Source organism: Callospermophilus lateralis, chromosome 13 (genome assembly GCF_048772815.1).
Source record: "Callospermophilus lateralis isolate mCalLat2 chromosome 13, mCalLat2.hap1, whole genome shotgun sequence".
NCBI classification, from domain to species: Eukaryota; Metazoa; Chordata; class Mammalia; order Rodentia; family Sciuridae; genus Callospermophilus; species Callospermophilus lateralis.
Window position 1 is genome coordinate 20,836,582 of NC_135317.1, and position 12,718 is coordinate 20,849,299.

Genomic DNA, 12,718 nt, shown 5'->3' on the forward strand with positions numbered 1-12,718 from the left:
CTTAGGGCTGTGAGCCTGGTACTTAGAGTCACGGAGATAGTTTCAGCAGAAGCAATGAAAGAGTAAAGAAACCATCAGCCCTCCAAAACAGAATTGGAGGGAGAAGTAGAAAGGGTGCCTGTTTTTTATTTTAAATCTTTTGATAATATTTGGTTTTTAAATTATGTGCATTTTTTTTTTGTGATGCTAGGGATTGAACCCAGGACCTTGTGCATGCAAGGCAAGTACTCTATCAACTGAACTATATCCCAGCCCAAATTTATGTACATTTTTTACGTGTGGACGGATAAAGGAAGAAGGAGAGGAGAAAGGAAAAAGAAAAAGAGAAAATTCAAACTCAGATTTGAGGACTTTTGAGGGGTGGCTAAAGTGAGAAAGGACCCTTGTCAGTGGGCATTCAGGCTGCATTTCTACCTAGGAAAGTACAAATTGGTAGGGAAAAAAAATTACATTTCTCTAACTCCACAGATGGCTTTTGTGGTCTTGCACTCTGAATATCTTTAGTCCTTAGAAAACTTGTTGAGCTGGATGTGCTATCCCATTGCCTAGATTAGAAGACTGACATTTGTCGAAGTCGATTGAACTTCTAGAGACTTAGAAAACAAACTTGCACTTGATCAGAGGCTGGGCAATGCTTCCCAGTGGAGCAAAGGGATCAGGCTGCTTTCAACCTCAACTTCATTTTCCTGCCACTGAAACTGAAGTTTCCATGAACAACATGATTTTTGTATATTTTCTCCAACAAGCCCTGGTTCACATAATTACATTCTTCCACATGTCACTAAATTCTTGCTAAAATTTAAAATTGCAGAGCCTAAGGTGGTGAGGAGCCTACTGTGGAGAAGGCAAGGACAGGTACTGGTCTGGCCAGGCAAAGATAGGGACAGCTTAAAGTGCTGCTTGACACATGAGGCTCCCAGGAGGAAAACTGAGGAACAGGTAGGACACACTTGACCTCATTTTTGAAGGCAGCAAGGCCTATTTCTTATTTCTGCTTAAAAACCCAGTCCTATTTGGGGAAAAAGACAGGAGTGGCAGCTACTTCTGCTTTAGGTTGCGGTTCCATGTGTCACCCCTAGACCACTGTTAGCTCCACTAATTCAAGTTACAGGTTGCAAAGTGATTTTTAAAGTTTTATGAATCCTATTAGCTATCTCCCTACATGGCTTATTTTCAGTATCTAAGTTAGCAATTATATTTCACTTTCTGCAGCTCCCTATTTAGGAGAAAGGGGATCAAATATTGTCTAGATAAGATAAATTTTAGAGGTAGTAGAGAAATTCAAGTTTGACACTTGATGGAATTTAACTTCCAGGAATCAAGTGTTGGCCATAGATATCACACTATCTATAAGGCACCCACTAGAAGGCTGCTCACACTTAGGAAATTAAATCATCATTGCCATCATAATTAAATCATAATATAGATTTGCCTAAAAAATGAAGCATATTTCCCAACATGCTATCCTTTATTTTCCTTTATGATGTGGGAAAGAATTGGGAAGAATTTTCTCTTTGCAAAAGCAAACAGTAAAGATGGCTTTTTGAGGAAGAAACATACTTGATAATATGCTAACAACACAGTTGCAAAAATGAAAAGTTACCAGACCAATTCCAACACCAACTGTCTGATAATAAAGAGCCATTGCACAATCTCCAGGGTGACGAGCTGTTGCAGAGTGGACTGGAGGAGAGAGATCCAAGGTCAAGTGGCTTGAGCACAGCAGGACTCTTGCTGACCAACTGCAGCCATGTGGGGCTCTGGTGCTGCTTATGAGGAAACAACATGTCTAGAAGCAGAAATGATTCAGCAGGATCTGCCTACATCAGTGCGTGCAGTACGTGTCTCCTCCTTTCTGCACTTTTTTTTTTTTAACTTTTCAGCTAGACCATAATGAGATGTTGATCTTGCAAGATCACTCTTCTACTTTTCCAACCAAGATTCCATTCCTATAGAAGTGCGGCCAGGATATAAAATGTTTGGATATGTGATGGAAAGTATAGATTCAACCTTCTACAGAAGATTTGAGGTAGATCATAATACTGCAACCCAGTAGGTGAAAAGATCAGACATGAAGTTTGAAAAGCAGAGATTTCCATGCTTCTAGGACTCTGGATAAATGTAACTTCTCCCTTAGCCAAGAACCAAGAAAAACATGATCAGCTTTAGAGAGAATGATGGGAAATCTGCACAGGAATTCGTGAAGCTCTGAATTCTGGATGGTGCTGGCCAAGTGGGACAATGTTTCTGCTGAGGGATAGATAAGGACTGGGCAGATGGGGGCTCCCTGTCCTTCCTCTGGTTGAATAAATCAGAATGTAGAAAAACCTTTGCTTTGATCTGCTCCATTTGCTTCTAATTCTGCATGCTGGGTTTTGTTTGGATGGTTTGTGCTTCTTGGTGTTGCCTCATGAGCCCTGGATGATGCAATAGAGATGAGCAAACCTGGAAGGAAGGAGCATTAGAGGCTTACTCTTGGCCTTCCAACGCCTTTGCATACTAGGCTGATTGCTCATGCAATGTTGGGCTGGAAATCAGCATATCTTACACAGGGTCTTTCATTTGAGTGGATTTGAACTCAGGCCCCCCGATGTGGGAACAGATTGCTCTTCACACACACTCCTCTCCTATGATACAAAGTCATAATCAGGGCTGACACTTGGATAGCACTTGCCCTATACCAGATGCTGTTGTAAGCCCCTTTCTCAGTCAGTTCTTGTAACCCATTTTACAGACAAGGAAACCGAGACTGAGAGAGGTTACATACCCTCTCATATCTTGCTGGAGATAGAAGCAAATGTGGGCTCAGATTTGTGGGAGAGAAGGCAAATGTGTCCTTCTATGGCAGGCACTGAACATGACTCTAAAGTGCCTCTCTTCCTCACTCTGCCCATCCTTCCCAGGTGCCTCCCACCTGGGATTGATATTTTGCACCAAGGAGTGGGGCAAGGACGGCCAATCAGGCCTCCCTGGGCTGTAATCAAGAGCACGAATGCTCTTGTTCAAAGTCAGTTTACAAGTGTTTTTACAACAAGACCAGGATCATTTAATTTTGATGTCATTAAATTAATAAAACTCTAGGGCCTGGCCAGTGACAATCTAATTAAACTTTACAGAATGCAGCCCAATTATGTAACCAAGTGGGCTGACTTTCAGATAGATTAGTTTTTGATACCCATCAGCCAGTTAATCACTTGTCTGCCATATCATGTAAACAGGGATCAGACATTTCATCTCACAAAACCCTAGGTACATTGTAGCTCCATGTCAGGGTCTTGTTTAGTGGGCAGAGGTGAGCTCAGTCAGCTGCAAAGATTACTGATTGAATTATGACTGTCACCTGCCCATTTATGACCAGGCTGGAGTTGGGGGTGTGTGCTTGTTCTGGATGCATTAAGTCACACTAACAAATACTCCTTCAGCACTTGCTGTGAGATCCTACATCTTCCTTAGAGAGGAATTTGGTAATTTTTAACACAATGAAGTTACAACTTTATGGATGCACTTGCATGGATGTTCCCCAGAGAAACTCGTAGGCTGTTGCACACAAATGATTTCACCTGTCATCGACCAATGCTGAAAATGCCTTAAGCATCCACAGAGGAGAATGAACATTTGAGTCCATTTATGCAGTGAAATTTTCAATAGTTAAAATGAGTGAATTAGAATCTTATGTGTCAATATGGATAAATTACGGAAAAGGGTGAAAAAGAAAACAAGATACAGAATGACATTTACAGCATGAAGCCATAGATAGAAAGTTCAATGTACTCTTCATGAATATGTAAACTTACATACAATACAAAGGCATTTTGGGGGCTAACTAAATACCAAAACTATGTGATACTGATTATCTTTCAAGAAGAATAAAATAGAAAGTATTGGGGAAGGGTATATAGGAGATTTAAATTATAACTATATTGATTTATTTCTTTAAATAATAAGAACTGAAATAATAAGAACACAATGCAAATTGTTGTTTTAATGAAACAAGTTTATGAGTATTCATTATGTTATTTTCCTTTTTTATTGTGTGTGTGATGCTCAAAATAGTTTGCAATATAGAAAGAGATTCCTGTGAATGAGACACTTGGGGCTTTGGTACAGTCAGATCAATGCCTGCAAGCAAAGTATAAGTAGCAAGGAGAAAAAAAGGTGACCACTAAAGAAGTCCCTATAGCTGGTCCCAGCCATACTAAGGACAGAAAACTGACAGCATGGATCCTGTCTTTGATTTGAGCAGATTTTATGTGACAACCTTTCTCCTGAGCAAAATTCACTCCAAAAATAACGCACTTGCCTGATTTTTTTTTTTCCCTCTATAAATGTGACATCCGTATGAACCATTAGTTCAAAGTAAGTTGTGTGGAACTGGGGACAACTGCAAAATGATAGTGGCCTTGGAAATACAACCTCACTAGGGGGTGCCTGGTTGCAAACCTTTTGATTTTATTACTAATTTAAAGCTACTTTGGCTGGCAACATTATAGGAAGGATAAAAACACAGGTGGCTCGGAACACCTGCAGATTTTTGATGGATGGAAATCTTGGCTTGAGCATGTCACTGTCCACAGCAGGCCACTCCGGTAGGTGCAGCTGATGGCACCTGATCCAGTTTCCAGCTCAGGCCTTTTCCTCTAGCTGTTTAGAAATCGCTTGACACTCCACTTTTAAAATTCACTTCACATGTAGATGAATTTGGCAAAAGTCAGAGAAACAGTCAGTATCCAAGCAAATGGGAATAATTTAAGCCATAGATCATAAGCTCCCAGTGGACAAGGACTCAGCCTTCATCTGTTCTCCAAAATGTTCCATACAGTCCTGGAAACATTCTTTGTTGCTAATTAGCATGACTTGGAAGTTATACTTGGCTCCCATAGGGCCAGAATTGCTCATGACAGAAAGAATAAGTCAAATCTACTTTCTTCATGTTCCCTGATTCTACCTGAATATTTAGATACATGTCCTTCACAATATTCTTGTGGTTATTAGTGATTGACAGAGAGCCATTTTTCAAAATACATGGAGGCCAGAACTCTATGAAGAGGTACTAACACAGAGGTCTAAAGTGATGTTAAGAGTTTTTCTTTGTTTATTTTTAAAATACCTTTTATATTTATTGAAGTTTGCAGCAAACTTCTTTGGTTCCCCATGCCTTAGCTCTTCAATCTACTTGTGGTTTCAGTTAAGCTGTGCCCACTCTTCCACGTGAACTCACCTGCAGTGATGCTATCCCAATCAAACACCTGCTATGTGTTCCTCTTTTTGCCTCAGTATCTTCTCTAACGTCATGGGATCCCATTGGTTTTACACTAGTGGAGACAGGAAGTTAGAGGGAATTCACTTCTGTGATGATTGATTTTATGTGTCAACTTGACTGAGGTAAGGGATGCACAGATGGCCAAAATCAGTATTTATGGGTGTGTCTGTGAGGATGTTTCTGGAAGAGATTATTATTTGAATAAAGAAGATCTGCCTTCATCAATGGAGTTGGGTATAATCCAATCCATTGAGGGCCTAACTTTAAAAAAAAGATGGAGGAAGGATGAATTCTCTCTGAGCTAAAATATTCATCTTCTATCTTTGAGTTACAGGTTCTAGGGCCTTTGCTTGGAATGGAACTATATCTCTAGTTTTGCCTGAAGACAGTAGACCATGGGCCTTCTTGGCTTGCATAATTGTGTGTGTGTGTGTGTGTGTGTGTGTGTGTGTGTGTGTGTGTGTGCGTGTGTGTGTGTGTGTGTGAGAGAGAGAGAGAGAGAGAGAGAGAGTTTGTATGTTCTGTTTTCTCTGGAGAACCTTCAATCAAACCCATCAGATAAATATCCAAGTCTCCTGTACTTCAGGAAGATGACCCTAGGAGGGAATGTTTTAAATTTAGAAGTGTGTTCATTTGTTTGTTTTTGTTTGGTACTGGGGATTGAATCCAGGGGCACTCTACCACTGAGCTACTTCTCCAGCCCTTTTTATTTTACTTTGGGACAGGATTTTGCTAGGTGACCAAGGCTGGTCTCAAACTAGTACTATGCTGCCTCAGCCCCCCAAGTGGCTTAGTAAAAATATTTGACCTAATAGAATTACATGCTACTCTGAATTGATGATAGTTGTGAGTTTTTGAAATTTTTCTGAAAATTGTTTCTCCTGTTTGTTCTTCTTTCCTATTGACATTCAATTTATACCCTTTGCCTCCTTGTGTTTCATTCTGAACATTTTTTTTTATCAACCAACCTTCCAGCTCACTGTTAAACTCAACCAGTGAGTTCTTCCTGATTCTACCTAGAATATTTAGATACATATCCATGATAATATTCTTCTTGCCGGTATTAGTGATTGCCAGAGAGCCATCTTTCAAAATACACAGAAGCCATGACTCTATGAAGAGGTCACTAACACAGAGGTCTAAAGAGATGTTAAGTTATTCTTTGTTTATTTTTAAATATCAGTTATATTTATTGACGTTTATTGTGTCTTTGTGGTTATTGTGGTGAAACTTATTGTGGTTATTGTGTCTTTTTTTTTAAACTAGAATTTTCATTTTTTTTCTAGTTTCTAGTTCTTTAAGTTTTCTTTTAGTTCCTTAAACATATTAATCCTAACTGGCAACATGTTCACCTAAATTCCTTTTTGTTTCTACTGTCCATTGTTTCATATTATTTTATTCTTATGTGCTCTATTGTTTTTGATTGAGTGCTAGACATGACAAAATTTAATTTGATGTGTCCAAAAATGCTTCTCCCTTTCCACAAAGAGAATGTGCACTGCTTTGGGCAAGGAAATGGGTAGGAACAGCAGAAATCCTGAAAAAAAATATTCTCCATTTAATGAATTTCAGAGGGTTTTAAACTGAAGTTTGGTTTCTGTGAATGCTGACCTCTTTCTGATATATCATTATTTATAGGGTGCAGTTTATTTAGGGTTCTGCTATTGACAGAAGATAGACTCTCTTTTTGCTCCCTCTTCCTACAAAGTTTCCCAAAACTCTGTTCAGCATCTAAGATACTCAATACTTTTTTTTTTTTGAGTCATCAGAACCATTGGGGGGTAATGTCCCCAATGTCTGTTTCATCAGTATGGATTTTACAGTCTCCTATATCTTATTCTCATTGCCTTGCTCTCTCTGCATTGATTCAAAGCACAATTATATATATTTTGTTTGCTTTCTCTAGTCTGGGTGAGAGACTTGGTACACACCACCTAGTTGCATGGCTTGCTGCGGCAGTCACAGCAAAATATCACTGACAGGTGACTTAACAGCAGAAGTTCACTTTCTAAATTCAGGTGGCTAGAGGTTCAAGCTCAAGATGTCAACAGGTTTGGTTTCTTCTGGGGCCTCTCTGGCCTCTGATGGCAATTATCTGTAACTTAACATAGTCATGATACTGTGCATCTGTGCATGTGCTGTGATGCTTATGTATATTCAAAATTCTTCTTTTAAGAACTCCATTCAGATTGTATTTGGTTCAACCCTATCAGCTTCATCTTAAATTAATAACTTATTTTAAAAACCTATCTCCAAATACAGTCACATTCTGAAATAGTAGGGGTTATGGTGAATATGTGAATTTTGGGGGCTACAATTGAGACTATAGCAAATAATCAACCATTATTAAGGGAGAATTTCCTCACTTGAAATTCAAGGAATTATCAATTGTATCACCTTCATTGATTTAATTAATTTTAATGCAACAACCTGTCTGTACGTGTGCCTGTAGTACCTGAGTATAAGGTTCAGAAAATAGTGCCAGACAAGAAGATTATTGCAGTCTCTGTGTATATAACCTCCTGGGAGTTCTGTATTCATTAACTTTTTATCTAAGTAAAACATATTTTAATCCAATTTTGGTAAGACCAATAAATTTGAATAGAGGAAATGAATTTCATCAAAGCAATCTCATTCATTTCTAAACTTTATGTACAATTTAAATAAAATATATTATTTTTGTGAAATTATTCTATTTGTTATTATCCTCATTTCATTTAAATATCTATCAAAAGTTGATTGCACTGGTCATTTTTTACCCATGTCAGATTTTATGAAGTAGAGGCTCTACATTATCAATATTCTGTGTAACCATCAGTTTTTGAGGAGGTAGTCTGTCTGACTTTGCTTTAGGTAACCTATAAACCTTTCAAACTCTATTAGAATTTGATCTTTCAACTGTGTTTAGCTAGAAGCAAACTTTACCATGTGCAGTTTTTATTATTGTCGGTTTGTTTTATTTCCTTCAACAATTTAATAAAGACAGAATAAATAAAGGCATGGCAGAAAGCTTTTATTTATTTCTTAAATAATCCAAGAAGAAAATATCAAGTAATTTTATGAGACAGGGAACTAAGAAAGAAGACTACAGGGAATGGTTAGAAGAGGTAGAAGACTAGAGAAGAAAGAGAAAAAGGAATGAGGGAAAAATATTGACTTAAAACTGTGAGGTGAAATGTTGTCTTTCAAGGGAAACCAATTCTGAATAACTTCTTAATATGCATATCATGAACAATAAAACCATGCATTTTAATGTGGCTGTGGTCTTTGACATAGAAACCCTCTACCAATACCCAAAATAAATTGCATTGATTCTGCTAGTTTCTCTATAGTAACAGCAGCTTCCTATGGAGTGGTCTTGGATGGCTTTATACTACGAAATCTGACCTAGATCTTCCTTATTTTCCCAATCTTGAATTAACATGTAGAAATGTGCAGAAATGATGGCATTTACATATTTTCCAAGGTTTCATTAGTCCAGCTAGTCCAATTCACATAGTAACTTGACACACTCATGCTCCAAGCACATGTGGATTTTATTTCATGTGCCCATCCACCTCTGGCCAGCTGTCCCACCAACTGCTTTTTGGCATTCGTTTTTCTTTCTGTTCTTGGTTGGCCCTCTCCTTCACTTGGCACCATCCAGGCTACCAGACATAATCCACCTAGTATCTCCACAGCCACCAAGAGACTCCAGATGCCCAAGATTCCATTACAAAGAGGGGGATCCTAAATCCCTGCATTTCTAGGTTATACTTCATTTGTATAAGCAGCAAAATAATTTACATTTTGGCTTTAATATATGCAATCTGAATATTTTAAAAAATATTTCTTTATTTTTTTTTTAGTTTTAGGTGGACACAGTATCTTTATTTTACATTTATGTGGTACTGAGGATCGAACCCAGTGCCCTGCACATGCTAGGTGAGAGCTCTACTACTGAGCCACAACCCCAGCCCCATATTTAATATGTATTATCACACTTGGTCCTCATTTAAAAAAAAAATCCATGACATAGAAACTATAGTGATACTGAGACTTGGAGAAATTATTTAGCTCACCCAAAGTGACATGGAGGTAGCAGAGCTGATTTACCCTGCAGCCAGTCTCTTGAAATCCATACCATAGAACTTCCACCCACAATGCCTCACAGAATAAAGGAAATGCTTCCTTTGCACTAACATTATGGGGCTGCTAAAATGCAGGCAGGTGTGAGCTCGGCTGATGGCTTGATGAGTGGGGGAGCTCTCACATGCTTATGGGTTCAAGTTGATTTGCCTGGAGAGGGACTTTGTATTTGAGCGCTCAGAGAGTGATTCCTTTGGGGTGGCTACATGATATGATTTTCTTCCTCGTAAGATAAGGGACATATGACAGTGATTACTGTCATATGACTCACTTGAGGTCCCAAGGACTGTGGCAGTCTTGTCACCTTGAGACTTAAGGTTTTTATCCAAAGAGCGTTTCGTGTTGGTATTTCTGGCCCCCATCCTCATGTAGGGGCACTGGACAAGAACCTAAAGATGATAGGCTTCCTCCTTGCTAACAACTAATTTTTTTTTTTTTTTTTTTTAACGAAGGTTCATTCTTGATACTCTTGCCTATGGGATGTATTCTCTACCCAGCTTACACAGTTCCTCAAGGAATTGGGTTTCTAGTTGACCTTCCCAGACAACATGCTAACAAATTCCCCTAAACATCTCTGAATTCTAGCATTGGATAGAACTTCAGTGAAGCTATGATTCCTCCCTGAGAGACGATGGGAAGACCAAAGGAGAGTCAACAACTTGCCTTATATTAGGCATTTCACTTTGGAGTAAGGAACATTGGTAAAGAAGGGGTTCCTTATTGTTTTAGTCTGTTTTTCGCTGCTGTGGCTAAAGGACCTGACAAGAACAATTATAGGGGAGGAAATGTTTATTTAGGGGCTCCAGGTTTCAGAGGTCTCAGGCCATAGACAGCTGGTTCTGTTTCTCGGGGCTCGAGGTGAGACTGGTAGAAGAGTGTATCAGAGGGAAGCAGCTCACATGATGATCAAAAAGCAGAGGGACTCTATTTGTGAGATACAAAATACATACCACAAAGGCCCACCCCCCAATAACCCACCTCCTCCAGTCACACCCTACCCGCCTTCAGTTACCACTAAGTTGATCCCGTCAGGGGGCTAATTCACTGATTGGGTTAAGGCTCTCATAACACAATCATATTCCCTCTAAACCTTCTTGCATTGGCTCACATATAAGCTTTGGGGTGCACCTCACATCCAAAGTGTAACACTTATAGAAAAATAAAAAGTTAATTCAGAGTTGCTAATATGAGGTTAAGACATTGTTCTTAATCCAGTAACGCCCAGTCATCAACAGTGGTGATGCCCTAGCATTATTTTATTCCATGGTACCTTATTTTCCTGAGTTGCATCTATTTTTTAATTATGATAATTTGTGTGGAGATTACCATAATTTGTTTCCCCTGTGAGATTTCAGACTCCATGATCCATTGCACAACTCAGGATGAGGATTGGGATTTTCTTCAAAGTGTGAATAATAAAAAAGAAAATTTGGGTTGTCAAAAATAACTTGTGATCATTATGCCTGATTTAGACACAGTTAAATTGCTAAGCCAATATATTCTGAGTTTTTTACTAGTTGCCAACCTGCATCATGATAAATGTTGGCATCTTTGATAAAGAATTTCACTTATTTTGACAGCAATTTTTTACATTAAGGAAAAGAAAAAATGCAAAATGTAGTAAAGTTTCATTATGGCTGGCTGGAATTTGAGGATAGGTGCACAATTCACTGGAAAATGTTGAATTATCATTTTTAACATGCTTTTCCTGAGGAATAAATTGCAGAATATTGGATTAAATTTGATTAGTTCCGAACACACAGTCTTGATAGAGTTAGATGTCTGTGAGGAGAGCTTTGCTATCCTGTTGAGGCATTTGACGTATGGCCTGAGACCCCTGAGATCTCCCATAATTTTTTGGGAGAATTTCCCAATTTCTGAAGCCCCTCCCATCACCTGTACATGATATGTTTTGTGTACATCCTCTGCTGAACATATGTATGTTCCTTGTGTGTTATGTGCTAGCACACTTCATTTTCTAAGCATATTGTCCTTGTCAGAGCAGGGCCTGTTTTTATTAATTTTATTATTTTAGCATTTAACCTGAAGCTGACACATAGCATACAGCCATTCAGTGTTTGTTAAATGAGTGGATAAATGAATGCATTATGAATGAGTATGTAAATCTACCTTTGTTTCAGGAAAAATATTTGAATTTGTTCACAAAAGAGTCCTGTTCTTAATGCTTGAGTCTCTTCAGAGATGTATTCCTAGAGCAAATATTTATTGAGCACTTGCTAAGCACCAGGCACAATGCTAGAAGCTGGTCACAAGGTGATGGTCAGGACTACAGCTGGCTGCAACGTGCCATCAGGTGAGTAGATAGTGATAAAACCCAGGAAGCAAGTTTTTAAAATGCTTGGAATACATTTAGATACGGGCATAGAGTGAGATTGGGTAGCGGCTGGCAGAGCCAGAAGTGATTTTTTATTTATTGTGAAGTAGAAGTAATAGAACATATTTAAATACTGATAGGAAAGATTTAATAAGGGAGAAATTAAAATGCAGGAAGACTATAAGAGATAAGAACTAGGAAAATGTGCATGTGAGTATAGATCAGGCAGTAGTAAATTGCTGAATTTTTTATCTAATTTCTATTTTTCTTATAGAATAGAAAGTTTGGTAAAAGGCAGAGAGTTAGAGCAAGGCACTAGTTTAAAAGTTGTGAAAGTAATATGAATATTTTTAAATGATTTCTCTGAATAGGAGAATGGAATAGACTATGAGAATAAAGTTTCTGGAGAACTGGACAGAAGTTAGGTACTGTCCACATAATGACTTATATTTTCACATGAAGCTAAGCATCTGATAAGAACAAGAGTGAAGAGAGCCCAGCACTGGTTGACAACAACATGATTATGATGCTGCTGATATATTTGGGTTGTTTAATTTGTCCAGCAGTTCCATGCAGCCCGTGTGTATAGACAGAGCACATTGGAGAGTCACCTTCAGTCAAGCTTGGAGCATTTCAAGTAGACACAATGAAAGGACAATGGGCCATGGGAATTTAGAATATTAGCAAGAGTGCTTTAATTTGAATGCTGCATAACACTGGTCAGATGGAAAGAGAAGCTAAGATAGAGGGGACTAAAGGAAAGAAATAGAGTGGAAAATGGACAGGTACCTCTAGAGAGGACAGGTGTGGTCATCAGACTGGTCAGATAGATGTGGCCAGACTACTGAATTTCAGTAAAGGTGTATTTCAGTCTGAGGTACAATCCCAGGAGTAGATGGATGAAGACATGTGCAAGAGCATGTGAGTTGCAGAGAGAACAAGGAACTGAAGTCAAACTCTTGGATGAGTTATTCACATGGAAATTCTGCTCACTC